General features: G+C 55.4%; 1 protein-coding gene across 1 annotated transcript in view; it reads right to left on the bottom strand.

The window, feature by feature from the left end:
- Positions 1-13,773, bottom strand: part of CACNA1E (calcium voltage-gated channel subunit alpha1 E) — a 166,855-nt gene that overhangs the window by 81,982 nt on the left and 71,100 nt on the right. The gene's annotated exons all lie outside the window — the stretch shown is intronic.

The following is a 13,773-nucleotide window of genomic DNA, read 5'->3' as shown; positions in this document are numbered from 1 at the left end:
ACAAACCTTCTCAATAATGAAAAGGCTGCGTGTCTAGATGCCGGGACTCTCGCAGGCGCCTGGAAATCTATCGGGTGGACGTGGCACCACTACGAGCCACGGGCTCTGCCTGAGCTCTCAGGGAGGGTAAATCAAGCGCCAATGAGGACCCAGAGGGATGCGCCTGGCCCCCCCCCCGTGGGACCTTCCTCAGAAAAGGAGGCGGATAGAAAGCTGGTTCTCTCTCTCTCTCTCCCTCTCTCCCTCCCTCTCTCCCTCCCTCCCTCTCCCTCTCCCTCTCTCTCTCCCTCCCTCTCTCTCCCTCTCTCTCTCCCTCCCTCTCTCCCTCTCTCTCTCCCTCCCTCTCTCTCCCTCCCTCTCCCTCTCCCTCTCTCTCCCTCTCTCCCTCCCTCTCTCTTCTTCTCTCTCTCCCTCCCTCTCTCTCTCCCTCTCTCTCCCTCCCTCTCTCTCCCTCTCTCTCTCCCTCTCTCTCTCCATCCCTCTCTCTCCCTCCCTCTCTCTCCTTCTCTCGCTCTCTGCTTTTTGTTTTGGCTTTTGTGTCCCACCCGGCGATGCTCAGGGCTGACTCCCGGCTCTGCACTCAGGAATCACTCCTGGCGGTGCTCGGGGGACCCTAGGGGATGCTGGGGATCAAACCCGGGTCGGCCGCGTGCAAGGCAAGTAAGTGTTTACTTGACACGTGTGCAGAATAAACATTCTGCAAAGAACCGGGCTAGAGAGCTAGGGTATCGAGAGACAGGATAGTGAGAAAGGCCGACCCGGGTTTGATCCCCGGCATCCCATAGGGTCCCCTGAGCCCCACCAGGAGTGAAGCCTGAGTGAAGAGCCGGGAGTCAGCCCTGAGCATCGCCGGATGAGGTCCAGAAATCGAAGAAAAAAGTAATAAGGGGATCTTCACAAATTCCAAGTCAGCTTTGTCTTGAGTGAAACTCTTTAAAGCTGGGATAGCAAATAGGTGGTTATTTTTTGTAGTTGCTGTTGTTTTCTTTTGTTTTCCACTTTTTGGGTCCCACCCGGCGATGCTCAGGGCTGACTCCTGGCTCTGCACTCAGGAATCACTCCTGGCAGTGCTCGGGGGACCCTATGGGATGCCAGGGATCGAACCCGGGTCGGCCGAGTGCCAAGCCAGCGCCCTCCCCGCTGTTCTATCGCTCCAGCCCCTGGTCCTCTTTCTAAGAACAGTGCCACGTGCCCCTGGATAATGGGGGTTCAGAGCGGAAACGCGGTGCCCAGCCCGAGCATACACTCCAAGGGAACGGTCTCTGTGCCAGCTCTGAAATGGTTCTGGCCTTGCCAGCAATGCCAACTGGCTCCCGGCTCCTCGGGGCATGGAAGAAGGAGCAGAGAGGAGAGTGGGTTAATATTTGATGAAGAGGCGGTGAGGTCTTTCACAGAGCGAGCTGTGGGCACGCACTCGGGGAGTCTCAGGAGGGAGAGGCCGGCCGGTAAACCCACATCCACCACACACCCCCAGAAGGCGAGGTCTGAGGCCATCACGAAGGAACAAACAGGCTGTAGCGACAGCCCAGCGGGGAGGGCAGTTGCCTGGCATGTAGCCAACCCAGGTTCAATCCCCGGCATCCCACAGGGTCCCCTGAGCACCGCCAGGAGTGATTCCTGAGTGCAGAGCCAGGAGGAACCCCTGAGCATCGCCAGGTGTGACCCAAAAAGCAAATAATAGTAATAAAAAATAAAATACAGGGGCTGGAGTGATAGCACAGCGGGGAGGGCATTTGCCTTGCACGGGGCCAACCCAGGTTCGATTCCCAGCATCCCACAGGGTCCCCTGAGCACTGCCAGGAGTGATTCCTGAGTGCAGAGTCAGGAGTCAGCCCTGAGCATCACCGGGTGTGACCCCAAAAGCTCCCCTACCCTCCCCAAAAAAATCCAGCCTGTGCACTGGTTTTGGAGCCTTCACTGAGATAGTATCCCAACTGTCTCAAGAAAACAAAACAGGACCGAGAGACACTAAGGCCTTGCCTTGCACGTGGCCAACCCGGGTTCGATCCCCGGCATCCCATAGGGTCCCCCGAGCACCGCCAGGAGTGATTCCTGAGTGCAGAGTCAGGAGTCAGCCCTGAGCATCACCGGGTGTGACCCCAAAATCTCCCCTACCCTCCCCAAAAAAATCCAGCCTGTGCACTGGTTTTGGAGCCTTCACTGAGATAGTATCCAACTGTCTCAAGAAAACAAAACAGGACCGAGAGACACTAAGGCCTTGCCTTGCACGTGGCCAACCCGGGTTCGATCCCCGGCATCCCATAGGGTCCCCCGAGCACCGCCAGGAGTGATTCCTGAGTGCATGAGCCAGGAGTCAGCCCTGAGCATCGCCGGGTGTGGCCCCCAAACAATAAAAACAGCCACCTCAGGGGCTCAGTGAATATATGGGAGAGTTCCTGGCATTTATGATCAGAGAAATTTACACGTGAATGGACTGATCACATCCCCCCTTCGGCCCTGCCTGTTCAAAGGCCAGGCACCCCGCTGGCCAGGGGCAGGGAATGTGGATACGAGGATGATGCGGAGGCCCTAAGACGGTCACGCTCTCTGGTCCAGCTGTTCTGAGACACCTCTGGGAGCTTCTGCTGCCCCGGGCTTCGTGGCTACGTAGAACATCACTCTTGGCTGACCCAGGCGGACAGTCTGAGCATTCATGCCCTCCCCGCCATGGCCAGGCCACAGGGTCTCATGGTCTTCTAGACAGTTGGTCCTCACACCCATTTTTATTTAGTTCTCGGGGCTGCAGCCAGTGATGCTCAGGGGTCAGCGCCCACCCCCCAAGGCTTTGCACTCAGGAGTTACTCCTGGAGATGCTAAGGGACCCTACAGGATGCCGGGGACTCATTTGGACATAAATTCCTCCCTTCTCAAATGCCAGAGGCTCCCCGAGGGAGCCTGAGGTGTGTTCTAGATTGTTTGGGGTCACGCCCAGCGATGCTCAGGGCTGACTCCTGGCTCTGCACTCAGGGAGCACTCCTGGTGCGGTGCCCGGGGGACCCTAGGGGATGCCTGGATAGAGCCCAAGTCGGCCACGTGCAAGGCCAACGCCCTCCCCGCTGTGCTCGGACCCTCTCGCTCCCATTTCAGGAAATGGTTTTCAGAACAACGCACTCTAGAACGAGCAGAGTTTGAACCTATCATGTTATTCACATTTTCATGAGAGTCAAAGAAAAAAAGCTGAATTGCCTCAAATTAAATAAGGGAACCAAAGCCCCCAAAAAATCAATTAAAAATGGTCAAAAGCAGTGCCCAGACAGAACACTTCACCAAAGAGAGCTGGGGAGGGGTGTGGGTCCCCCACCTCCAGGCCATCTATAAATGGACAAGGGTGGTGGGGAGCAGAGTCAGACCCCAACAGCTATGACCCCAGATGGAGCAGAAGGTGAAAAACAGGATCAAACTAAAGAGAAGAGCAAGAGGAAAAACAGTCCAGTGGCCAGCTTATAAAATAGTGACCCAAAGCCACAAAGGCCTTTCGAGGTGATACAAAGTGTTAGTGTTTAAAGGGTGATACAAAGTGTCATGGTGTTAAAAAGGTGATACAAAGTGTCATGGTGTTAAAAAGGTGATAGAAAGTATCATGGTGTTTTAAAAGTGATACAAAGTGTCAGTGTTTAAAGGGTGATAGAAAGTATCATAATGTTTAAAAGGTGATACAAAATGCCATGGTGTTTTTTTGTTGTTTTTTTGTTTTTGGGTCACACCCAGAGATGCTCAGGGGCTACTGCTGGCTCTGCACTCAGGAATCACTCCTGGCAGGGCTCAGGGGATCCCATGGGATGCTGAGAATCGAACCCGGGTCGGCCGCATGCAAGGCAAATGCGCTACCTGCCCTGCTATGCTCCTGCTCCAGTGTAACAGTGTTTTAAAGGTGATACAAAGCATCATAGTGTTAAAAGGTGATACAAAGTATCCATGTTTAAAGATGATACAAAGTGTCATTGTTTAAAGGCAAGACAAAGTGTCAATCTTGCTTAAAAAAGTGATATAAAGTGCCAGTGTTTAAAGGTGATACAAACTGTCAGTTTAAAGGTGCTACAAAGTATCAGTTTTGTTTAAAAGGTGCTACAAAGTGGCACAGTTGCAAGGGGCAGCAGCTCTCACTGCCAGCACCAGTGGCAACAGGGCTCAGCTTCCGGACTCCCCCCACAAGGCCCCCCACCCCCCAGACCATCTGTAAACCAGGAGAGGAGTTTCCATGCCAGCAGCCAGGACCACAGCCCCGAGAGCACGGGGTTCCGTCTGAATCAGCGGGTACCCAGGCCTGGCCAGGCAGAAAAGGCAAACCCAAGAGACAAGGCGGGTCGTAGGCATTAGGGACTGGCCCTGGCAGAAGGGGTGAACTAGGAAGGGCTTGGGGAACTTGACCGTGGATGGAATGCCAATTAATTCCTCAACTCAGAGAACTGGGGATCAAAAGAGATGGGCTTTTTTAAAATTTGGAGGGCTTTTTGGGCGATGCTCAGGGGTTCCTCCTGGCTCTGCACTCAGGAATCACTCCTGGCGGTGCTCGGGAGACCCTATGGGATGCCGGGAATAGAACCTGGATCAGCCGTGTGCGAGGCAAATGCCCTCCCCGCTGTGCTAACGCTCCAGCCCCAAGATGTTTTTTTTTTTTTGGGGGGGGTGGTCTTGGCAAACCAGCGGTGCCCAGGGCTGACTCCTGGCTCTGCACTCTCCCTCTCCCTCTTCTCTCTCTCCCTTTCTCTCTCCCCCCTCTCTCTTCCTCTCTCCTCTCTCTCCCTCTCTTTCTTTCTCCCCACTCTCTTCCTTTCTCTTCTCTCTCTCCCTCTTTCTCTCCCTCTTTTTCTTCCTTTCTCTCTTCTCTCTCCCTCTCTCTCTCCCTCTCTCTCCATTCCTCTCTCTCCCTCTCTTCTCTCTCCCTCTCTCTCCATCCCTCTCTCTCCCTCTCTCTCTCTCTCTGGGGACCCCATGACTCAGTCTCTATATCTCCCCCCTTTCCCCAGGGACTCCATGACCCAGTCTCTCCCCCTCTGTCTCTATCTTTCTGGGAACCTCACGACAGACTCTCTCCGTCCATCCTTCCCTCCCTCCCTCTCTCTCTCCCTCTCTCTCCCCTCCCCCAGAGACTCCATGACCCAGCCTCTTCCCTTCTGTTCCTCTCTCTCTGGGGACCCCATGATAGCCCCCTTCTTCTCTCGGGTGGGACCCCAAAACAGCCTCTGTCTCCAAGGGGACCCCATGAGCCAGCCTCCCTCTCTCCCTAGGGACACTTTGGGAGAAGTCACTGTTCTCCAACACGCACAATTCAGGACAGGCAGGAAGCGGGGGCAGAAATAGGAGCCTCCAATGTAACTGGGGACTCATTTATTGGCGTAAAGGGGGCGGATTGTGGCTGTGACATTGTGACAACACAGTGGCCGTCTTCCTTCCTTCCTTTCTTCCTTCCTTCCTTTCTTCCTTTCCTTCTTCCTTTCTTTCTTTTTTTCTTTCTTCCTTTCTATCTTTCTTTTTCCTCTTTCTTTCTTTCTTTCTCTCTTTCTGTTCTTCCTTCCTTCCTCTTTCTTCCTTCCTTTATTCCTTTCTTTCTTCCTTCCTTCCTTTCTTCCTTCCTTTTCTTTCTTTTCTTTCTTTCTCTCTTTCTTTCTCTTTCTCTCCCTCCTTTCTCTTCCTTTCTTCCTTCCTTTCTTTCTTTCTTTCTCTCTCTCTCTCTCTCTCTCTCTCTCTCTCTCTCTCTCTCTCTCTCTCTCTCTTACGAAAACGGTACGGGAGCCCAGCAGTAAATTCTTTTTCCCAACACCTCTAAACAGTCCACATTCGTTATCGGATAAACATTTCTGTTTCTGACAGGCCAGAACGATAGCACAGCAGGAGGGTGTTCACCTTGCACACATCTGCTGCGGGTTCAACCCCTGGCACCACAGAGGGTCCCCCGAGCTCCTCTCCCAGGAGAGATCCCTGAGCACAGAGCCAGGAGTAAACCCTGAGCAGCCCCAGGTGTGGACCCAAACAATCATTTCTGGAAGGAAGTTTAAAGGCGCACCGTGCCCTAGATTGCTCCAAGCTCCTCCCCCCCCCCAGCTCTCTGCAGGGGGTCTCCTAGACAGTGCTCCAGGGCTGTGCCAGTGGGGGGCTCAAATTGAAGACCCCAATAGGACACAGACCAGCAGGCAATGGCATGCAGCCCAGCGGGTTTAGACCCCAGCACCGCCAGGAGTGATTCCTGAGCAATGGGCCAGGAGCAGCAATTGAGAATTTCTGGGTGTTTTCCAAGACCCTCACCCCTCAAAAATAAATAAATAAATAAAAGTCCTATATGGGATGGATGGAGCTCAGCAGTGGAGCACTTGCGTTGCACATGTAAGGCCCCCGGTTCGATCCCCGGCACTGCCAGAAGAGCCACAGGCGTCAAAGTGCTGCGAGAAGTTCCCCCCCGAGTGATCTTCCCTGGGGCTACTGGGGAAACTGAGAGAGGAATCTTGGGGTGTGGCCCAGGGACAAGTGACATCCTAGACCAGGTGCCCAGCTTTTAAGGGGCGCCTTCTCTGTGTTATAAAAAAAAAAAAAGTCTCACCTTATGCTCATAACCCACTTTTTTTTTTTTTTTTTTTTTTTGCTTTTTGGGTCCTACCCGGCGATGCTCAGGGGTGACTCCTGGCTCTGCACTCAGGAATCACTCCTGGCGGTGCTCAGGGGTCCCTATGGGATGCCGGGGATCGAACCCGGGTCAGCCGTATGCCAGGCAAGCACCCTCCACGTCTTTTTTTTCTTTTTGGGTCACACCCGGCGATGCTCAGGGCTGACTCCTGGTTCTGCACTCAGGAATGACTCCTGGCGGTGCTTGGGGGACCCTATGGGATGCTGGGAATCGAACCCGGGTCAGCCTCGTGCCAGGCAGACGCCCTCCCCGCTGTGCTATCGCTCCAGCCCCCCTCCCCCCATCTCTTTGACAAAGGCAACATTTGGTATCGAACCCGTAAGGACCATGGCCCCATGGAATTCAGCCAGGGCTGTGGCACGTCCGTGGCATGTTCCAAGGCCCCGGGGAAGCCTGGCCGCCTAAGGTCGGGGCACGGCGGTGGCGGTGGCGGGGGTGCAGGCAGCAGCGGGGGTGGCCCTGGCGTGACCACCGGGCCCGTGCCAGCTGCAGCTGGGCGCTGAAGGCGGCTGTTCCGAGCGGGGCTGGAACTGCTCATTAGCATAATTGGGCTGTTCTTAAGCTAATCTGCAGATGAGCATCAATTTGCAGCTGTCTGGGGTGCCGGGGCTCTTCCCGCCACCGCCCCGAGTCCCAACCATTCCCCTCACATCCTCCGGCCCCCCCAACACCCCCCCCACGTCCACGTGCATCCCCGGCCCCTGCCCTGCGAGGCGGGCTCGGAACTCACTCTCGCTTCTCCTGACTCCTACCGACATCCGCACACACGGACAGACAGACCGTTGATACATAATTTTCTGGCTTTTTGGGTCCCACCCGGTGATGCTCAGGGCTGACTCCTGGCTCTGCACTCAGGAATCACTCCTGGCGGTGCTCGGGGGGACCCTATGGGATGCCAGGGATTGAACCCGGGTCGGCCATGTGCAAGGCAAACGCCCTCCCTGCTCTGCTATTGCTCCAGCCCCCTAAATTTTCTCTTTTTTATTTTTGGGGTCCCACCCAGCGATGCTCAGGGCTGACTCCTGACTCTGCACTCAGGGATCATTCCTGGCAGTGCTCAGGGGACCCTAGGGGATGCGGGGCATCAAACCCCAGGTTGGTCATGCAAATGCCCTAACCCCTGGACTATCTTTCTGGCCCTCTTCTATTTCTTTTTTTTTTTTTTTTGGCTTTTTGGGTCCCACCCGGCGATGCTCAGGGCTGACTCCTGGCTCTGCACTCGGAATCACTCCTGGCGGTGCTCGGGGGAACCTAGGGGATGCCGGGCATCAAACCCGGGTCAGCCACATGCCAGGCCAACGCCCTCCCCGCTGTGCTATGGCTCAGAGACGGACCACCAGGGGACTCCCTGGAAATAGGAACCTCAACCTCTGCCTTCTTGGACAAGATGGGCACCCAGTTCCCTCACGACACCAGCCTCTCCGTGGCTTCACCTGCAAGGCGCCAGGAGTGCTGACCGACGGCCATGTTACTGTGTCCGCACCGTCCACTGGATGCCCGCCAGGCCCCGCGGCCACTGTCCACTGCCACTTCTAAGTCCCCCTTACCCTGCCCTCTCCCCCCACCTCATGCCCTGACACAAGCAGTTCGGCCAAAGGCCCAGGGTTTCCTGTTGATGAGCGGAGCCACGTGGGCACAGCACACACTTAACGTCGTGCCACGCGGCAAGGCATGTGTGTCCCTGATTGACACACACAGCAGGACCCCAGAGCAGTGCGGGTCCAGGGCCTGGGATGCCTCGGCCCAGAGCTGGACACTCGACAGGCCATGTCCACGTTTAGTGGGTTTGCAGAAGGAGGGCCGAGAGGCGGCTGAAGCAGTTACTACTCGGGGAATGGAGCAATAGCACAGCGGGGAGGGCATTGGCCTGGCACGCGGCCGACCCGGGTTCGATCCCCGGCAGCCCATGGGGTCCCCCGAGCACTGCCAGGAGTCAGCCCTGAGCATCGCCTGGTGGGGGGGGGGAGGAGGAGGAGGAGGAAGAAGAAGAAGAAGAAGGAGAAGAAGGAGAAGGAGAAGGAGAAGGAGAAGGAGGAGAAGAAGGAGAAGGAGAAGGAGAAGGAGGAGGAGAAGAAGAAGGAGAAGAAGAAGAGGAGGAACAGGAAGAGGAAGAAGAGGAAGAGGAGGAAGAGGAAGAAGAGGAAGAAGAGGAAGCAGCAGCAGCAGCAGTTACTAGAGAACGCACATGCTCGAGCCACCCCACTGCGCCCTGCTCCCAGGGGAAACCACCCAGCAAGGAGAATTCTCGTCAGGTGGACCCATCAGCAGGTCTGCTGGGACGGGAGCACGCAGAAACGAGAGCACCAGTGCCCCGAAAGCAAAAGCTGGCCTGCCTCCTACGAGGAGCTGAAGGACTTTTTTTTTTTTTTTTTTTTGCTTTTTGGGTCACACACACACACTCAGGGCTGACTCCTGCACTCAGGGATCACTCCTGGCAGTGCTCGGGGGACCCTATGGGATGCCGGGGATCGAACCTGGGCCGCCCGCGTGCCAGGCCAACGCCCTCCCCGCTGTGCTATCACTCCAGCCCCTGAATGTCATCTTTTTTTTTTTTTTGCTTTTTTGGGTCACACCTGGCGATGCACAGGGGTTACTCCTAGCTCTGCACTCAGGAATTACCCCTGGCGGTGCTCAGGGAACCATATGGGATGCTGGGATTTGAACCCGGGTCGGCCGCGTGCAAGGCAAACGCCCTACCCGCTGTGCTATCTCTCGAGCCCCTGAATGTCATCTTTTAAACAGACTAAGTTAGCTGAGATCATACAGGCTACAGGTTAATTAAAAAAGGGGGAGGCAGAGTGATGGGAGAGCGGGGTGGGCACTTGCCTTGCATGTGGCCGACCCGGGTTCAATCCCCGGCATCCCCTAGGGTCCCCCGAGCACCGCCAGGAGTGATTCCTGAGTGCAGAGCCAGGAGTAACCCCTGAGCATTGCCGGGTGTAACCCATAAAGCAAATAAACAACAACAAAAAATAAGTGCCTCGATTTCTCTCTCCCGGGCAGACAGTGCACAGCCCCCGCCCCTTCCTCCCCGGAATTCCTGGCGGTCATCAGACGCCACCAAGCAGGGGACTCCCACCCCCAGGAGCTGATGACACAGCAGCTCTGAGCCTCCCGAGGGGTGCGGGGCCATCACTGGGCAGCCCCACGGGTGTACAATCAGCCCCCGGGAGCTGAGAAGGAGACAAGTGAATTGTCCCTCTGGGGCGTCCGGGGCTACAGGGACAGGCCCGTCTGCCCAGTGGGTGCTGGGGGGGAGGGAGGGGGGTCATCACCCCCTCAGCCTGCACCAGCCGTGCATCTTGAGGGCGGACCCTGTAAGGGCGTAACTGACGCCCTGAAATCAGCCTGGCCTCAGATTCAGTTCCTAGAACTGCAACAGATTCAGTTTCCCCAGCAAGGAAACAATGTAACTGGCCAACCTGCTGGGGTGGGGGGGGAGTTCCTGTCACTGTCACTGTCACTGTCATCCCATTGCTCATCGATGGGCTCGAGCCAGTCACGTCTCCATGGTGAGACTTGTGGTGACTGTGTTTGGCATCTTGAAGGGAGCCACGGGGAGCTTGCCAGGCTCTGCCGTGCAGGCGGGATCCTCTAGGTAGCTTGCCAGGCTCTCCGAGAGGGACGGAGGAATCGAACCTGGGTCGGCCACATGCAAGGCAAACGCCCTCCCCGCTGAGAAGTACGAACACCACCGGTCCTTAGCGCTATCTCGCCCTCCCTGAATTCACATTTTGAACTATTCAGGAAATTAGTTTATCACTCTGGATTCACTTTTAAAAATATTCCCACCTTGGGGCTGGAGCGATAGCACAGCGGGGAGGGCGTTTGCCTTGCTCGCAGCCAACCCCAGTTCGAATCCCAGCATCCCATATGGTCCCCTGAGCACCACCAGGAGTGATTCCTGAGTGCAGAGCCAGTAGTAACCCCTGTGCATCGCCGGGTGGGACCCAAAAAGCAAAATAAACAAATAAATAAAATTAAAATATTCCCACTATATGGGGCCAGGGCAATAGTACAATGTAGAGGGCACTTGCCTTGCACATGATCAACCCAGGTTCGATCCCCGGCATCCCATAGGGTCCCCCAAGCACCGCCAGGAGCAATTCCTGAGTGCAGAGCTGGGAGTCAGCCCTGAGCATCGCTGGGTGTGGCCAACACAAAACAAAACGAAAAATTCTACAGAATCTCCACCATAATACTATCACCCAAATCTGCCTTCATGGGGGGAAAGCTCTAAAATCACATTTCCATTTGTATCAGAAATAAGAGAATGGGGCTAGAGAAATAGCACAGTGGGTAGGGTGTTTGCCGTGCACGTGGCTGACCCGGGTTCGATTCCCAGCATCCCTTATGGTCCCCTGAGCACCGCCAGGAGTAATTCCTGAGTGTAAAGCCAGAAGCCAGGAGTCAGCCCTGTGCATCGCCGGGTGTGACCCAAAATGCAAAAAAAGAAAAAGAAAGAAAGAAACAAGAGAAGAAAATCTTTTTTCCATCATTAGTCAACACTTCCTCAGCTGTCGAACTAGCGCAGGCAGAGAAAATACATGTATCTGTATTCACACAGTGAGCGACTCGTAAACACCAGCATAACTGTGACTTGAAGATGACGTCACCGTCTACACAGTGAACGGAGAGAACTTCAAATTGGGGCCTGATCAGAGACGCTACATTGGTCAGGAGAGCAACAAAGTATCAAACTGCCCCGACGCCCCCTTCTGTGGCTCTGTCTAAGCCCTGCACCGAGATATATACAGTCGTGCGGGTCCGATGCGAACCCCAATGGGTAAGATGGTGTGTGTGTGTGTGTGTGTGTGTAAATGTCCCCTCTACACTGCCCCACCCTACACACACACACACACACACACAACTTCATTAGTAAATATGCTGCATTTCCCAGCACAACCTAACGGTCCTGATTCTAAAATCACAAAATTCTTTTTTTTTTTTTTTGTTTTTGGGTCACACCTGGCGATGCACAGGGGTTACTCCTGACTCTGCACTCAGGAATTACTCCTGGCGGTGCTCAGGGGACCATATGGGATGCTGGGATTTGAACCCGGGTCGGCCGCGTGCAAGGCAAACGCCCTACCCGCTATGCTATCACTCCAGCCCCTAAAATCACAAAATTCTTGCCTCAAGGAGACCCAGTCCCGGCAGCCGGGAACCTCCAGAACTCACCGCCGAGACCCACCCACGAGGGAACCTATCCCTGGACATGGCGTACCTCACACCGCCCAGACTCCAAGAGTACCCACCACAGCTGATGGGGTTCAAATACTGGGCAACCAATCATAGAGGGAGAGATATATATGGATATATATTATATACACATCATCATCATCCTGTTGATCGTCAATTTTCTCGAGCGGTCTCAGTCACGTCTCCATGCGTCCCAGCCCTGAGGTTTTAGTAGCCTCTCTCTACTTGTCCTTCCCAACAGTGCCGCATTGGAGGCTCTTTCAGGGTCAGGGGAATGAGACCCGTATATACATATATATGTATATATTATATACATATACCGCACTGTATAGCACTGTCGTCCCGTTGTTCATCGATTTGCTCAAGTGGGCACCAGTAACATCTCCATTGTGAGACTCCTTGTGATTGTGTTTGGCATATCGAATACGCCACGGGGAGCTTGCCAGGCTCTGCCATGTGGGCGGGATACTCTCAGTAGCTTGCCAGGCTCTCTGAGAGGGATAGAAGAATGGAACCCAGGCCGGCCGCATGCAAGGCAAACGCCCTACCCACTGTGCTATTGCTCCAGTCCCGATGATAATAATAATAATAATAATAAATTAGTAACAGCAATACGTTAGGTGGTTGGAAAGTAAGAGAAGGTGGGGGAAGGGGAAGGAGGAAGGAAGGAAGGAAGGAAGGAAGGAAGGAAGGAAGGAAGGAAGGAAGGAAGGAAGGAAGGAAGGAAGGAAAAGAAAGCGAGGGAAGAAAAGGAAAGGGAAGGAAGAAAGGAAGGAGGGAGGGGGAAGGAAGGAAGGAAGGAAGGAAGGAAGGAAGGAAGGAAGGAAGGAAGGAAAGAAGGAAGGAAGGAAGGAAGGAAGGAAGGAAGGAAGGGAGGGAGGGAGGGAGGGAGGGAGGGAGGGAGGGAGGGAGAGAGAGAGAGGGAGGAAGGAAGGAAGGAAGGAAGGAAGGAAGGAAGGAAGGAAGGAAGGAAGGAAGGAAGGAAGGAAGGAAGGGAGAGAGGGAGAGAGAGGGAGGGAGGAAGGAAAGAAGGAAGGAGGGAGGGAGGGAGGGAGGGAGGGAGGGAGGGAGGGAGGGAGGGAGGGAGGGAAGGACCAGAAGCTCGTAGCCCAGTAGCCCAAACCCACACATGCCTCCCTGTCGAAACAAGGAGGCCGAGAGGGCAGGGGGAGGAGGAGCGGGCGGGCACGGGGGAGAGGGCTGGAGCGGGATGTGGGGGGAAGGGTCCGAGGGGGGGCTGGGCAGCCTCTGTGCCCCCCGCCCCAGCACCAGAGCTGGGGGCTGAGCTTCTCAGGGCGGCCGCCTCCTCCACGCAGACCCCCGATGGGAAACCACCAGGAGCAGAGTGGGGGGGTCTCCCCTTCCTCCTCCTGGGGCCTGGGGTGGGGGCGGAGCCGGAGGGCCCCGGGCCCCCAAGCTCTGTCCGTGGGGGTGACTAAGACCCAGCATCGGTCCCACCAGCGGGCGAGGGGGCTGCTAGGATCTTTGGACGATTGTTCTACCCGGAAGCTGAAAAAATGAAAAACCATAATCACACGGCAATGTTCTCAGCAAAGTGTTTTTGTGAAATAATAATAATAATAATAATTTCTCCGCTGAGCAGCAAAGATTTAACCCCACCACCCACCCCCCACAAGCCTTTCCCTGCCGTTCTCCGCAGCAGCGGGCGGTGAGCTGAACCCAGAGGCAGGGCCGGGCCGACAGAACTTTCTAGATCACAGCCTGATGGGCGCATCTTACAGCCCCGGCTGGTGGCGCTCCAAGAAGTTTTCCAAGAAGCCGGAGCGAGAGCACAGCGGGGTGGGCGTTGGCCTGGCTCACGGCCGACCTGGGTTCAATTCCCAGCATCCCCTAGGGTCCCCCGAGCACCACCAGGAGTGATTCCTGAGTGCAGAGCCGGGAGTCAGCCCTGAGCATCACCGGGTGGGACCCAAAAAGCAAGAAAATAAAAT

This window comes from Sorex araneus, chromosome X (genome assembly GCF_027595985.1).
Source record: "Sorex araneus isolate mSorAra2 chromosome X, mSorAra2.pri, whole genome shotgun sequence".
Lineage (NCBI taxonomy): Eukaryota > Metazoa > Chordata > Mammalia > Eulipotyphla > Soricidae > Sorex > Sorex araneus.
Note: the sequence above shows the minus strand (reverse complement) of the source record. Positions and strands in the feature narration are given on the sequence as shown.